Raw genomic sequence first — 16730 nt, forward strand, 5'->3', positions numbered from 1 at the left:
AGAAACAACTTAATTTTAAATGAGTTCTTGCTAATTGACCAGTTTTACTTATTCGGCACGACATATATATATATACAGTGGAACCTCAAAAATCGAACTGCTCCCAACACGATCAATTATGTAAGTGTATTTTTGTAAGTGCTTTTATAAGTGTATTTTTGAGGGTCTGAAATGGACTAATCTAATTTACATTATTCCTGATGGGAATAAATTAATTCGGTAAAGGCACTCGAACAGCCTTCTGGACCGAAGAAAGTTCGATATTTGAGGTTCCACTGTATATACATGTCATGCCGAATATGTAAAACTGGTCAATTAGCAAGAACTCATTTAAAATTAAGTCCTTTCTAAAATTTTCTCTTATACGTTTAAAGATATATATTTTTCATTATTGTTAATGTAAAAAATTTTAATTTTGCACCAAAAGAATATTAGAAAACTTACCTAACCTTATTATAACAAGAACAATTTATTTTAGCCTAACCCAACTATATATATTTTAGATTTGTTTACAATAATTTAATACTAAACAAACACAGTGAAATATATTTTTTTCGTTAGGTTCAGAATGCTTTTGGCGAAATTATTGCATACACAAATTTTCACTTGTCCTATATGGCAAGATGAGCGTTGCTATTTAAGTCAAGATCGCAAGTTCTGCCTATTCGGCACGACATTATATATATATATATATATATATATATATATATATATATATATATATATATATATATATATATATATATATATATATATATATATATACGCACACGCACACGCACACACACACACACACACACACGACCTGCTTTATTCTGTATAGCCTGCTACTCATGCATAGGGCCCACTGGGACTGTTCCTTCCCAAGGACATGGTAAAGACTCGAAGCATGTTTGATACAGCAGCCTTACGTCTCTTGTGTCTTGAGCTGTGGTGACCTCTGAGGGAAGTTACCCGGATGATAGTGGATAACACGACCTTGGTCTAGGTGATACGTTCATGAGGACACAGTGAGAAGGTTGTTGGTGTTTGTGTCAGGGATACTCGCCTGATATGTGTCTCCACTGGTGACATGTTCAGTAGTTCCGCTGCCATAGCGACAGCGTAATGAAGACTTGTCCATGGCGTGTGGTGCTCTTGACACCCGTGTGAGAGGAGGTGGCCAGTGGCACTGTGGTAAGCCTCGGGTAACAGTGATCACTGGTAGGCCATGGTAGCAGTGATCACTAGTAAGCCCCGGTAACAGTGTTCACTGGTAGGCCACGGCAGCAGTGATCACTAGCAAGCCTCGGTAACAGTGATCACTGGTAGGCCACGGCAGCAGTGATCACTAGTAAGCCTCGGTAACAGTGATCACTGGTAGGCCACGGCAGCAGTGATCACTAGTAAGCCTCGGTAACAGTGATCACTGGTAGGCCACGGCAGCAGTGATCACTAGTAAGCCTCGGTAACAGTGATCACTGGTAGGCCACGGCAGCAGTGATCACTAGTAAGCCCCGGTAACAGTGATCACTGGTAGGCCACGGCAGCAGTGATCACTAGTAAGCCCCGGTAACAGTGATCACTGGTAGGCCATGGCAGCAGTGATCACTAGTAAGCCCCGGTAACAGTGATCACTGGTAGGCCACGGCAGCAGTGAGCAGTGTCATGTGGAGCTGAGCTTAGTACACAGTGAGGAGATAACACAGACGATATCTGCTCTGCTGCCTCCCACCCATTATCCTGTCATTCACTGCACAACATAAAAAATTATATATATGCTAAGCATCCTATCAGCTTTGTGTGCATGCGTGTGTGTTTACTCACCTAGTTATACTTACCTAGTTATGTCTGTGGGGGTTGAGCAAGAGATCCTGCCCCCGACCTTTCCTCATCATTCAACCGACGTGGCTCTCTCTCTGCTCTTGTGTCATACCTACTCTTCAGTACATTACATTTCTTCACTATCCTCACACTCAAAGAAATGTTTTGCCTCTTCAGAACTTCTAATTTCTATAGCCTCCACTACCACTACTTCTTGTTCTTCCTCTCTTTCTCCCGTCCTTGGCCTTCTAGCCTATATATACTGGCTCACCCATCAAGTGTGACTTGTGAATGGTCCAAGTTGGACCGAAACGTCGGCATAAGCTTTTCTCTCTCCTATGTGCGGGTCTATATGAATCACATCTTACTGTTTCCTCACATCACAACCGGTTTGTTCCTAGAAAATGCACTCGCTGAAACTTGATTCAAGGAGCCGCTGAATAAGTCTTTCCTGAAGCCTTGTTATAGCTTCGTACACCTTTCTTATCCCTACTATACTCACTACGACTCACGAAATCGTAATAACACTTTGTCAACAAACCACGGGATAAGTGGTTTGTTGACGTGGGTTTACTGCCATGGGTTCAACCCCCTACCCGTTCCGTGGTGTATTCCCACTTGTAGTGAGTCATCAGCAAACAGTACCAGGTAAACAGTGCTTCATACTGCCATGTCAGTGACAGCCATCAGGAACGGAACGAGTCCAAGAAGTGACACCTGTGGCACTGCCCTAATTCCTCCCCCCCCTTGTTAACACATCAACTCTTACTAGAACTCTAGAATATTAATTATAAAACGTTTTGACCCTGGGACCTTGATTACTTCTAACATACAGAGGTTACTATGTGTCACACCCCACTCTCGACCCCAATGGAAATAAGTCACTCCGACTTTTTTGGGTTATCGCAGGTTCTCTACACATATGCTGCTATGTATGATAATTCTATGTAACTGTATTTGTGTATATCTGAATAAACTTACTTACTTGCCTATACTCTCTCTTCAACCTCTGTTAGAAGTTATCAAGGTCCCAGGACCGAAACGCTTTCTAACATGTTCTAGCGTTTGTTTATGTGACTTTGTAGAGCAATTTGTGGGTATCTATTACCAAGGCTGGTACCACTCTCTCTAGTTTGTCTGTTAGGTATTGTCTTTAGTAAAGTTCCTGTCTAGACACTCTAGCCTGTTTTTTTCTAGTTTCTCAGACTAGAGTTATTTAGAGATACAGTGCCAAAGTAGTTTGTGGACAATGAACAGTATTATTAAACTGTGTCTAGTCTACTCTAGTAACTTACACTACAGATGTAGTCTGGGCTCACCGAGTCTATCCTAGTAACTCTCCCTTCAGGCCTACTCCAGAGACCTAAAGACTATTCTAGTAACTCGTGCTGAAGGGCAAGTCTAGACCTTAGCTCACTGAGTCTACTCCAAGAACAAGGCGCTGCAGGTCTAGTCTGGAGTCAGCATCTTCAAGGAACACTGTTTATCTTACCGTGGTCAGCCGGTGGTAGTCTCACGTTACCTGGAGTCAGGTAGCAAGTTACCTGGTATCAGGTAACAGCATTCAACAAGACTAGTCTTTCCCACTTACCCCATGAAGCAAAGGCAAACACATAAATAAATGCAGTAGTAGTAAAAGTAGTAATAGTAATAGTAGTAGTAGTGGATGGTGGTCGTGACAGTGATGATAGTACTACTAGTGGTAGTCAATGGTGGTAGTGATAGTGATTATAGTACTACTAGCAGTAACAGTGAGAGTGGATGCTGGTAGTGATGATCGTAGTAGTAGTAATAGTGATAGTGGATAGTGGTAGTGATTGTGATGATAGTAATAATTGCAGTATATAGTGGATGGTGGTAACAATAGTAGCTAAATCCGTACGGTTCATACATCGCCTGAGGAATAAGAGGTAACTGGGCTTGATGCAGGACCTTGGGTCAAGAGCCCTCAGCCAGCATCAAGGCACTCTTGATAAAGGAAGAAAATTACTTAGAATCTTAGATTCTTTGAGTTTCTGTAATATAGCGGTACTTACCTGACGATACAATAACATGTACGTACGTGCACTAGCACGTACGTACCTGGATAAAGTCACATACACGTACATAACTGAGGGGACAGTATACACACACGAGTACGAAAAACAACAAAACACACACACACACACACACACACACACACACACGTACGTACAAGACAGCCACATACATTAACGTACAGAGATAGCCACACACATGTACATACAGAGGCAGCCACACACATGTACGTACAGAGACCTCCACACACATGTATATACAGAGATAGCCACACATGTACGTACAGAGACAGACACATACATGTACGTACAGAGACAGCCATACACATGTACGTACAGACAGCCCCACACACACACACACTCATACGTACGTACAAGGAGAGACAACTACACACATGTATGCACATAGCCACACACACACACACACACACACGTACAAGGAAAGACAGCTACACACATGTATACACAGAGATAGTCACACACATGTACGTACAGGGACATCCTCTCACACACACACACACACAAGGGAGACTGACACAACTAGGTACGTACATAAACAGACGTTGTTAGACTCATCAAAGCAATGAGGAAATAGCGTGCCAGTCACGATTGGTCCACCCGTCACTGACTCTTTGTTTCACTGTTCGAACAGTGCCAAGACCCTCACACGCCCACGAGCACCGATATTATATCAGTGGACCAGCATGATCACTGGTAAGGGCAGAGTTTTCACACTGTCAGTTGAATCATCACTGTCATGAGTGAAATAATCACTGTCAGTAGACTGATCACTGTCGGTAGTAGATTGATCACTGTCAGTAGTAGACTGATCACTGTCAGCAAACTGACCTCTCTCAAAAGTAGACTGATCACTGTCATTACTAGACTGATTACTGTCAGTAGACAGATCACTGTTAGTAGACTGATCTCTCTCAGGAATAGACTGATTACTGTCAGCAGATTGATCACTATCGGCAGACACATCAACGTCAGGAATAGACTGAGCACTGTCAGTAGTAGGCAAATCACTGTCACGAGCAGTGATCTGCACATGCCAACAGTTGCAAGAATTTTTGCCTGTTAATCGCAGTACAGCCAGCGTCTAAAATTTCAAGCCGATCGATTGAGTCATTCTCAAGTCGTAAAGAAAAAAACTTGAAGGTATACCTAATATTTAGGTACGCCTTCTGGAGCCTAGTTAGGGTATCCCTAAAGGGTTATAACCCTTCAAGGATACTCTAACTACGCTCCAGATGGTAGCAGCAGCACTCCGGTACCGCACTCCTGCTTCCTATTAGGGTACCTTGTCTCTGCTTTTCAAGACTCCTGCTTACATGAGGGGCAATTTCAGTGAGTAGATTTGGTAGTAGTCATTCCAGGATTTTCCAGCAGATTTGAGCTTTCTCGCCTAAATCCGGGCACTATGCGTGCGTGTCTGCCATCCTACCTGTCTTTCAGTTTGTCTGCTATTCTACCTGTCAATGTTCCTGTCATCCTACTTGTCAATGTGTCTGCCATCCTGTCATTTAATGTGTCTGCCATCCTACCTATTTAGTGTGCCTGCAATGCTGTATCTGCCATCCTACCTATCATTCCATGGGTCTTCCATCCTACCTATCATTCCATGTGTCTTCCATCCTATCATTCCATGTGTCTTCCATCCTACTTATCATTCCATGTGTCTTTCATCCTACCTATCATTCCATGTATCTTCCATCCTACCTATCATTCCATGTGTCTTCCATCCTACCTATCATTCCATGTATCTTCCATCCTACCTATCATTCCATGTATCTTCCATCCTACCTATCATTCCATGTATCTTCCATCCTACCTATCATTCCATGTGTCTTCCATCCTACCTATCATTCCATGTGTCTTCCATCCTACCTATCATTCCATGTGTCTTCCATCCTACCTATCATTCCATGTATCTTCCATCCTACCTATCATTCCATGTGTCTTCCATCCTACCTATCATTCCATGTGTCTTCCATCCTACCTATCATTCCATGTATCTTCCATCCTACCTATCATTCCATGTGTCTTCCATCCTACCTATCATTCCATGTGTCTTCCATCCTACCTATCATTCCATGTGTCTTCCATCCTACCTATCATTCCATGTATCTTCCATCCTACCTATCATTCCATGTGTCTTCCATCCTACCTATCATTCCATGTGTCTTCCATCCTACCTTTCATTCCATGTGTCTTCCATCCTACCTATCATTCCATGTGTCTTCCATCCTACCTATCATTCCATTTGTCTTCCATCCTACCTATCATTCCATGTGTCTTCCATCCTACCTATCATTCCATGTATCTTCCATCCTACCTATCATTCCATGTATCTTCCATCCTACCTATCATTCCATGTGTCTTCCATCCTACCTATCATTCCATGTATCTTCCATCCTACCTATCATTCCATGTATCTTCCATCCTACCTATCATTCCATGTGTCTTCCATCCTACCTATCATTCCATGTGTCTTCCATCCTACCTATCATTCCATGTGTCTTCCATCCTACCTATCATTCCATGTGTCTTCCATCCTACCTATCATTCCATGTATCTTCCATCCTACCTATCATTCCATGTATCTTCCATCCTACCTATCATTCCATGTATCTTCCATCCTACCTATCATTCCATGTGTCTTCCATCCTACCTATCATTCCATGTATCTTCCATCCTACCTATCATTCCATGTGTCTTCCATCCTACCTATCATTCCATGTATCTTCCATCCTACCTATCATTCCATGTATCTTCCATCCTACCTATCATTCCATGTATCTTCCATCCTACCTATCATTCCATGTGTCTTCCATCCTACCTATCATTCCATGTATCTTCCATCCTACCTATCATTCCATGTATCTTCCATCCTACCTATCATTCCATGTGTCTTCCATCCTACCTATCATTCCATGTATCTTCCATCCTACCTATCATTCCATGTATCTTCCATCCTACCTATCATTCCATGTGTCTTCCATCCTACCTATCATTCCATGTGTCTTCCATCCTACCTATCATTCCATGTGTCTTCCATCCTACCTATCATTCCATGTGTCTTCCATCCTACCTATCATTCCATGTATCTTCCATCCTACCTATCATTCCATGTATCTTCCATCCTACCTATCATTCCATGTATCTTCCATCCTACCTATCATTCCATGTGTCTTCCATCCTACCTATCATTCCATGTATCTTCCATCCTACCTATCATTCCATGTATCTTCCATCCTACCTATCATTCCATGTGTCTTCCATCCTACCTATCATTCCATGTGTCTTCCATCCTACCTATCATTCCATGTGTCTTCCATCCTACCTATCATTCCATGTGTCTTCCATCCTACCTATCATTCCATGTATCTTCCATCCTACCTATCATTCCATGTATCTTCCATCCTACCTATCATTCCATGTGTCTTCCATCCTACCTATCATTCCATGTGTCTTCCATCCTACCTATCATTCCATGTATCTTCCATCCTACCTATCATTCCATGTGTCTTCCATCCTACCTATCATTCCATGTGTCTTCCATCCTACCTATCATTCCATGTGTCTTCCATCCTACCTATCATTCCATGTATCTTCCATCCTACCTATCATTCCATGTATCTTCCATCCTACCTATCATTCCATGTGTCTTCCATCCTACCTATCATTCCATTTGTCTTCCATCCTATCATTCCATGGGTCTTCCATCCTACCTGTCATCCCATGTGTGTTCCATCCTACCTATCATTCCATGTGTCTTCCATCCTACCTATCATTCCATTTGTCTTCCATCCTATCATTCCATGGGTCTTCCACCCTACCTGTCACCCCACGTGTGTACCATCCTTCCTATCATTCTGTGTGTCTTCCATCCTGTCATTCCACGTGTGTACCATCCTACCTATCATTCTGTGTGTCTTCCATCCTGTCATCCCATGTGTGTACCATCCTGCCTATCATTCTGTGTGTCCATCTCGCATATGAATATTACAGGTGCGGGAGTAGCGGTGTGTTGGCCCGCTTGTCATCTGTAACAGGGCACAGCACTGTACCCTGAGGCACGCCAGGGTACAGTTTTTATTGATACTGGCCTTAGCGCCTTATCTTGACCTCTTTTAAAGCGGCCAGCTGGTGCTCTTGGGTCATCACCATGACAGCTGGATCACCTTGGATGACTGGAGGAATGACAAGCTGGATACATGGTTAGCAGCTACTGGATGGGGGTGATTATCTGGTCATGTAACGACCTAGTTCAAAGCTATGATCTACCACACAAACTACCTAACAACCTCCTCCACATACACACACACAGTACCTTCGACAACCACTACTACTACTATACACAAAACAGGCCAAGTGTCTATCTACAAGTGCCTGTAACTACTCCTGCCTGTGTGATGGTATGAGTAATAACGGCAGAATTAACGACAAAGTGTTAGCTAATTTGACACAGATGCAACTAACGTGACACTTGACTGTGGTAACGTTTCGCTCTCCACCTCTAACAGCGTAACAAAGCTCCTGAGGAGCACTTGTGTCCTTCTACCTAACATGATGGAACATGGTACACATCCACACTCCTCTGTTCTCGACTGAAGAAGCCTACTGGGTAGGCGAAACGTTCCGTAATAAATATACCCCGCTGTTGCACATGTGTCTCACTTATCAAAATAGTCGTGTGTGGACGAGGACACTTGTGTACAGTTCAGGACAGTTATAAAAGGCTACGTTTCACCCCGAATATCTTCACCAGTCCTCGTGTAGATAAATGGCTCAGATAACCAAGAAGACATTTGTGCAACACTTGGGGATCTTTATTGTGGAAACGTTTCGCCAACCAGTGGCTTCCTCAGTCCAATATAGAGAAGAATGGTTGAAGATCAGGAGTCTGAGGTAATCAGTCCCTCAGACTGCGGGGTGAAATGTTTCATTGTACATTAAACTTTCTACTGTTTACCGTTATAGCAAACTTGAGATCTCCTGTTTACCGTTATAGCAAACTTGAGATCTGTTTACCGTTGTAGCAAGCTTGAGATCTGTCTACCGTTGTAGCAAGCTTGAGATCTGTCTACCGTTGTAGCAAGCTTGAGATCTGTCTAACGTTGTAGCAAGCTTGAGATCTGTTTACCGTTGTAGCAAGCTTGACATCTCCAGTTTACCGATTTAGCAAGCTTGAGACCTCCTGCTTACCGCTGTAGCAAGCTTGCAGCTGTATCCACCCTGACACTCCAGCTTACCGTTGTGTCAAGCTGTAATACTCCTGCTTACCACCGTTACAACAAGATGTAACACTCCAGCTTACCACCGTTGCATCAAGCTGTAACAAGCCTAGACCTACTTAAGCTCAGTTATCTCCCCAAGCATTAACAGCACAGTTCCGACTCACGTCCGGCTAGTTTTTACATGCATTTTCCGAGTGCCAACGATTGATGTGATAGTTATACTGATATAGCAGCCGGACTTGTCTTCTATAATTGAATACATTATTTATCGATAGATTACGCACCGTGTCTCTAGTGCTAAGTTACTAGTATAATTTTTGTTGATTAAACACTTAAGAGGAGAGGTCAGTGTTGTGGTGACTGTGTCACTATGGTGGTGACTGTTGCGGTGGTTGGTTGTGACTGTTAGTGTTGTGGTGGTGACTGTGTCACTATGGTGGTGACTGTTGCGGTGGTTGGTTGTGACTGTTAGTGTTGTGGTGGTGACTGTGTCACTATGGTGGTGACTGTTGCGGTGGATGGTTGTGACTGTTAGTGTTGTGGTGGTGACTGTGTCACTATGGTGGTGACTGTTGCGGTGGATGGTTGTGACTATTAGTGTTGTGGTGGTGACTGTACTCACCTAATTATGGTTGCAGGGATCGATACTTAGCTCCTGGCCCCGCCTCTTCACTGGTCGCTGCTAGATCCTTTCTCTCCCTGCTCCATGAGCTTTATCATACCTCGTCTTAAAACTATGTATGGTTCCTGCCTCCACTACATCACTTGCTGATAACTCTATGACTGAAGAAATACTTAACATCCCTTTGACTCATCTGAGTCTTCAACTTCCAATTGTGACCCATTATGTCTGTGTCCCCTCTCTGGAGGGGACACAGACGTAGTATTTTGTATGTCGTTATCATATCTCCCCTAACCCTCCTGTCCCCAAGTGTCGTCAGGCCGATTTCCCTCAACCTTCCTTCGTAGGACATTCCCCTTAGCTCTGGAACTAGCCTTGTTGCAAACCTTGGCACTTCCTCTAATTTCTTGACGTGCTTGACCAGGTGTAAGTTTCAAATTGGTGCTGCATACTCCAATATGAGCCTGACGTACACGGTGTAGAGTCTTGAACGATTCCTTACTGAGGTATCGGAACGCTATTCCCAGGTTTGACAGGCGCCCACATGCTGCAGCAGTTATCTGGTTGTGTGCTTCCGGGGACGTGCTCGGTATTATACTCACCCCGAGATCTTTCTCCTTGAGTGAGGTTTGCAGTCTTTGGCCACCTAGCCTATACTCTGTCTGCGGTCTTTGCACTTCCCCGATCTTCATGACTCTGCATCTGGCGGGGTTAAATTCGAGGAGCCAGTTGCTGAACCAGGCTTGTAGCCTGTCCAGGTCTCTTTGTAGTCCTGCCTGATCCTCATCTGATTTGATTCTCCTCGTTAATTTCACATCATCTGCGAACAGGGACACTTCTGAGTTTATCCCTTCCATCATGTCATTCACATACACCAAAAATAGCACTGGTCCTAGGACTGACCCCTGTGGAACCCCGTTCGTCACAGGCGCCCACTGTGATACCTCATCACGTACCAGGACTCATTGTTGCCTCCCTGTCAGGTATACTCTGATCCATTGCAGGTCTCTTGTGAGGAACTGTGTCGAACTGTGCTAGTGTTGTGGTGGTGACTGTGTTAAGGTTGTGGTGGTTACTGTGTTAGTGTTGTGGTGATTACTGTGTTAATGTTGTGGTGGCGACAGTGTTAGTGTTGTGGTGGCGACAGTGTTAATGTTGTGGTGGCGACAGTGTTAGTGTTGTGGTGGCGACAGTGTTAATGTTGTGGTGGCGACTGTGTTAGTGTTGTGGTGGCGACTGTGTTAGTGTTGTGGTGGCGACAGTGTTAATGTTGTGGTGGCGACTGTGTTAGTGTTGTGGTGGCGACTGTGTTAGTGTTGTGGTGGCGACAGTGTTAGTGTTGTGGTGGCGACAGTGTTAATGTTGTGGTGGCGACTGTGTTAGTGTTGTGGTGGCGACTGTGTTAGTGTTGTGGTGGCGACAGTGTTAGTGTTGTGGTGGCGACAGTGTTAATGTTGTGGTGGCGACTGTGTTAGTGTTGTGGTGGCGACTGTGTTAGTGTTGTGGTGGCGACAGTGTTAGTGTTGTGGTGGCGACAGTGTTAGTGTTGTGGTGGCGACAGTGTTAGTGTTGTGGTGGCGACAGTGTTAGTGTTGTGGTGGCGGCGGTGTTGTGGTGGCGACAGTGTTAGTGTTGTGGTGGCGACAGTGTTAGTGTTGTGGTGGCGAGTGTTGTGGTGGCGACAGTGTTAGTGTTGTGGTGGCGACTGTGTTAGTGTTGTGGTGGCGAGTGTTGTGGTGGCGACTGTGTTAGTGTTGTGGTGGCGACAGTGTTAGTGTTGTGGTGGCGACAGTGTTAGTGTTGTGGTGGCGACAGTGTTAGTGTTGTGGTGGCGACAGTGTTAGTGTTGTGGTGGCGACAGTGTTAGTGTTGTGGTGGCGACAGTGTTAGTGTTGTGGTGGCGACTGTGTTAGTGTTGTGGTGGCGACAGTGTTAGTGTTGTGGTGGCGACTGTGTTAGTGTGGGTGGCTGTGATACACAACACACACAGTCACCTCCTCAAGCAAGCTTGTACTCCGCATGTTAAACTTCAATTACCATAAGAAGATATAAGTGAGTCAGCCATCGTGTGTGTGTATGTGTGTGTGTGTGTGTGTGTGTGTAACATATCACCTCCCATCTCACACCATATATATTACACACGACATATAAGGAGACACACATCTAAATATATAATACACGGGGTGTATACACGGAGCGGTGTATATACAGTGAGGTGTGTATTTCAATGTATAAACACAGATATACATACCTTAGAGGTACACACCTCTTAAGTGCATACACACAGAGATACACACCTCTCAATATATATACTGAGAGGTTACTTTAATACCAGTTGTAGATATTAAATTCTTCATGTTAAATGTATTGGATAATTGCAGCGTTAATGACTCGCTGCAGTGATCAAGCTTAACTAACCACATAAATCTAAGCTTGATAGCTAAGGGCATAACATACGTACCCGAACAGTTTGCTACCCGGCTGGGCACTGCTAGAGATGGGCATCTCCGCTACCTATAAGGCTAATGCAGATTCCGCTAACATTAGTGAACAAAGGACCGGCCGATGGGAATTTTGTTTGTTTTGACTTAATTATAAAAGAATGTAATGTTGAAGGACTCTCCATCCGGGACTTTGGAGGTAACCCCCTCCCCCTTTCCTTGGATAACCCCCTCCCCCTGTCCTTGGATAACCCCCTCCCCCTTTCCTTGGATAACCCCCTCCCCCTTTCCTTGGATAACCCCCTCCCCCTTTCCTGGGATAACCCCCTCCCCCTTTCCTTGGATAACCCTCTCCCCCTTTCCTTGGATAACCCCCTCCCCCTTTCCTTGGATAACCCCCTCCCCCTTTCCTGGGAACAAAACTGATGATGTCGCATATAGCAGGAACAAGTCAGACTCCATCACTGCCTCATGCAGGTCATTCCACTTTTCAACCATCTTGAGACCAAAGAAACACTTCCTGACATTACTGTGCGTCTTCGGCTTCCACCTGTGTTCCCTTGATCCTGGTTTTTGATTCAACTGGTTACTTGTTGTCAAACGTACTTCTTAATAGATACCTGGCGTGTTTAGTGTGTGTTTGTGTGTGTTGACTCGCCTATTTATTGTTGCAGGGGTCGATTCGTAGCCCCTGACCCTGCCTGTGTGTGTGTGTGTACTCATCTAATTGTCGTTGCAGGGGTCGAGTCACAGTGTGTGTGTACTCACTAATTTGTATTCACCTATCAGTGATTGCTGGCGTCGACTCATAGCTCCTGGCCCAGCCTGTGTGTGTGTGTGTGTGTGTGTGTGTGTTTGTTGTATTGATTGTTGGGGATATATTATATATATATATATATATATATATATATATATATATATATATATATATATATATATATATATATATATATATATATATGGTCTGCAATGTCACCATCCTTGAACGGAGTATTACACAGGTTAGACAAGACAATGACACACTTAAGGGACAACGTCATAATGTCAGGTCAGTCTGAGAGCCTCGCTGCTGGACCTCATTATCATTATTACATTAATGGATAAGCGCTAAACCCAAGAGGGTCACACCAGAGAAACGAAAGTCAAACCAAGTATAAACCACAGAAGAGTGCTTACAATCCCTGGATCAAGAGTGCTTCCCTCAGCACGGCGACATCCACCATCACCAACCACAGGACGTGAGTGTTGGCCTCTGACTCAAGGCACGATATTTCACTCACAATGACCAAGTATTATAATCAAGGGGGAAGCGCTAAACCCCTAGGGCAATGAGCAAATACAACGTAAACTGACCTTACAATTAAAAAAAAATCATCACCAGAATTATGAGCACTATATGTACTGTGTACACAGTTACCACACTGTACTGTGTACAGTTACAACACTGTACTGTGTACATAGTTACAACACTGTACTGCATACAGTTACAACACTGTACTGTGTACACAGTTACAACACTGTACTGTGTACATAGTTACAACACTGTACTGCATACAGTTACAACACTGTACTGTGTACACAGTTACAACAATGTACTGTGTACACAGTTACAACACTGTACTGTGTACACAGTTACCACACTGTACTGCATACAGTTACAACACTGTACTGTGTACACAGTTACAACACTGTACTGTGTACACAGTTACAACACTGTACTGTGTACAGTTACCACACTGTACTGTGTACACAGTTACCACACTGTACTGTGTACAGTTACCACACTGTACTGTGTACAGTTACCACACTGTACTGTGTACACAGTTACCACACTGTACTGTGTACAGTTACCACACTGTACTGTGTACACAGTTACAACACTGTACTGCATACAGTTACAACAATGTACTGTGTACACAGTTACAACACTGTACTGTGTACACAGTTACCACACTGTACTGCATACAGTTACAACACTGTACTGTGTACACAGTTACAACACTGTACTGTGTACACAGTTACAACACTGTACTGCATACAGTTACAACACTGTACTGTGTACACAGTTACAACACTGTACTGTGTACACAGTTACCACACTGTACTGCATACAGTTACAACACTGTACTGTGTACACAGTTACAACACTGTACTGCATACAGTTACAACACTGTACTGTGTACACAGTTACAACACTGTACTGTGTACACAGTTACCACACTGTACTGCATACAGTTACAACACTGTACTGTGTACACAGTTACAACACTGTACTGCATACAGTTACAACACTGTACTGTGTACACAGTTACAACACTGTACTGTGTACACAGTTACAACACTGTACTGTGTACACAGTTACAACACTATGGCAAGGTCACCCTTGCCAGAGAGTAAGGTCACCCTTGCCAGAGAGTAAGGTCACCCTTGCTAGAGTAAGATCACCCTTGCCAGAGAGTAAGGTCACCCTTGCTAGAGTAAGATCACCCTTGCCAGAGAGTAAGGTCACCCTTGCTAGAGTAAGATCACCCTTGCCAGATAGTAAGGTCACCCTTGCTAGAGTAAGATCACCCTTGCCAGAGAGTAAGGTCACCCTTGCCAGAGAGTAAGGTCACCCTTGCTAGAGTAAGATCACCCTTGCCAGAGAGTAAGGTCACCCTTGCTAGAGTAAGATCGCCCTTGCCAGAGAGTAAGGTCACCCTTGCCAGATAGTAAGATCACCCTTGCCAGAGAGTAAGGTCACCCTTGCTAGAGTAAGATCACCATTGCCAGAGAGTAAGGTCACCCTTGCCAGAGAGTAAGATCACCCTTGCCAGAGAGTAAGGTCACCCTTGCTAGAGTAAGATCACCCTTGCCAGAGAGTAAGGTCACCCTTGCCAGAGAGTAAGGTCACCCTTGCTAGAGTAAGATCACCCTTGCCAGATAGTAAGGTCACCCTTGCTAGAGTAAGATCACCCTTGCCAGAGAGTAAGGTCACCCTTGCTAGAGTAAGATCACCCTTGCCAGAGAGTAAGGTCACCCTTGCCAGAGAGTAAGGTCACCCTTGCTAGAGTAAGATCACCCTTGCCAGATAGTAAGGTCACCCTTGCTAGAGTAAGATCACCCTTGCCAGATAGTAAGGTCACCCTTGCTAGAGTAAGATCACCCTTGCCAGATAGTAAGGTCACCCTTGCCAGATAGTAAGGTCACCCTTGCTAGAGTAAGATCACCCTTGCCAGATAGTAAGGTCACCCTTGCTAGAGTAAGATCACCCTTGCCAGAGAGTAAGGTCACCCTTGCTAGAGTAAGATCACCCTTGCCAGAGAGTAAGGTCACCCTTGCCAGAGAGTAAGGTCACCCTTGCTAGAGTAAGATCACCCTTGCCAGATAGTAAGGTCACCCTTGCTAGAGTAAGATCACCCTTGCCAGATAGTAAGGTCACCCTTGCTAGAGTAAGGTCACCCTTGCCAGAGAGTAAGGTCACCAGAGCAGCTCATACTCAGGAAAAACTTGATCCTATGCCTCGGAATGAGGGGGAGGGGTAAATTAGTTTAATGAGAGGGTGTGACTGTACAGCCTACGCCAGCCTGCTGCATCCTCCTGCAGTCTGCTGCATCCTCCTGCAGTCTGCTCCAGCCTGCTGCATCCTCCTGCAGTCTGCTCCAGACTGCTGCATCCCCCTGCAGTCTGCTCCAGCCTGCTGCATCTTCCTGCAGTCTGCTCCAGCCTGCTGCATCCTCCTGCAGTCTGCTCCAGCCTGTTGCCTCCTCCTGCAGTCTGCTCCAGCCTGCTGCCTCCTCCTGCAGTCTGCTCCAGCCTGCTGCATCCTCCTGCAGACTGCTCCAGCCTGCTGCAGTCTGCTCCAGCCTGCTGCATCCTCCTGCAGTCTGCTCCAGCCTGCTGCATCCTCCTGCAATCTGCTCCAGCCTGCTGCATCCTCCTGCAGTCTGCTGCATCCTCCTGCAGTCTGCTGCATCCTCCTGCAGTCTGCTCCAGCCTGCCGCATCCTCCTGCAGTCTACTCCAGCCTGCTGCATCCTCCTGCAGTGTGCTCCAGCCTGCTGCATCCTCCTGCAGTCTGCTCCAGCCTGCTGCATCCTCCTGCAGACTGCTCCAGCCTGCTGCATCCTCCTGCAGTCTGCTCCAGTCTGCTGCATCCTCCTGCAGTCTGCTCCAGCCTGCTGCATCCTCCTGCAGCCTGGTGCATCCTCCTGCAGTCTGCTCCAGCCTGGTGCATCCTCCTGCAGTCTGCTCCAGCCTGCTGCATCCTCCTGTAGACTGCTCCAGCCTGCTGCATCCTCCTGCAGTCTGCTCCAGCCTGCTGCATCCTCCTGCAATCTGATCCAGCCTGCTGCATCCTCCTGCAGTCTGCTCCAGCCTGCTGCATCCTCCTGCAGTGTGCTCCAGCCTGCTGCATCCTCCTGCAGTCTGCTGCATCCTCCTGCAGTCTGCTCCAGCCTGCTGCATCCTCCTGCAGTCTGCTCCAGCCTGCTGCAGACTGCTCCAGCCTGCTGCATCCTCCTGCAGTCTGCTGCATCCTCCTGCAGTCTGCTCCAGCCTGCTGCATCTTCCTGCAGTCTGCTCCAGCCTGCTGCATCCTCTTGCAG

General features: G+C 45.4%; 1 protein-coding gene across 2 annotated transcripts in view; it reads left to right on the forward strand.

The window, feature by feature from the left end:
- Positions 1 to 16730, forward strand: part of LOC128703556 (uncharacterized) — a 275977-nt gene that overhangs the window by 3947 nt on the left and 255300 nt on the right. The window lies entirely within an intron of this gene.

Source organism: Cherax quadricarinatus, chromosome 76, assembly GCF_038502225.1.
Source record: "Cherax quadricarinatus isolate ZL_2023a chromosome 76, ASM3850222v1, whole genome shotgun sequence".
Classification (NCBI taxonomy): Eukaryota; Metazoa; Arthropoda; class Malacostraca; order Decapoda; family Parastacidae; genus Cherax; species Cherax quadricarinatus.